The sequence below is a fragment of the Mus caroli genome, chromosome 2 (genome assembly GCF_900094665.2).
Source record: "Mus caroli chromosome 2, CAROLI_EIJ_v1.1, whole genome shotgun sequence".
Classification (NCBI taxonomy): Eukaryota; Metazoa; Chordata; class Mammalia; order Rodentia; family Muridae; genus Mus; species Mus caroli.
The window spans coordinates 14,464,469-14,465,288 of record NC_034571.1 but is presented as its reverse complement, the minus strand read 5'-3'; positions in this window follow the sequence as shown (position 1 = coordinate 14,465,288).

Below are 820 nucleotides of genomic sequence, written 5' to 3'. Positions count from 1 at the left end.
GAGAGAGAGAGAGAGAGAGAGAGAGAGAGAGAGAGAGAGAGAGAGAGAGAGAGAGAGATTGAGTCTCACTATGAAGCCCAGGTTAGGCTTGACCACCAGATTGTCTTGCCGTACTTCAGCCTCTTAAATGCTAGGAGTACAGGTCTTTGCTACCTTGTCTGTTTACCCTTCTCTTCCTGCAGAAGAGCTCACTGAACAGCAATTTCCAGAAACACCTTGTCTGACCATTGACGGATCTTAGGTTCAAAAAAAAAAAGAAATCCTACATGGAGAGGCCAATAGGAAACTGGATGAATGACCTTGCTTGAGTGTCCCCTTTCATTAGCTCACCATCTTTCCACTCCCTTTCTGAGACTGCTCAACCTTCATTGATATACGCATAACAATGAACAGACTTCCTGTAGAATGGGATCTTCCCAGGACAGGTGGGTGAAACTCTAACCATCTTTTGTTATGGGAGTGTTGGCGGTGACACTCCTAGGGATGCTTTTGTGGCCCTGGCTGCAGTCTTATGATGCTAAACTGAACCTATTGCTATGGATTTCAGAAAACTGGAAACTGCTGTGTATGGTATGGTAGCCCTAGTATGTTGGGCCTGTACTCCAGACCCAAGTTTGAGGCCAGTCAAGGTTGAAGAATGAAACCCTGTCTCAAACAAACAAACCAACCAATCTCCCCATATCTCTGAATATTTAGATTTCTGCCATCCTGCTTTTGTATAATAGTAACAATTAAAGGGCTTATCCATCTATGTATCTTTTTATTGATTACTCCAATGAAAGCCTGATGTCATACTTAACATTTGCTTTGAATTTGAGTA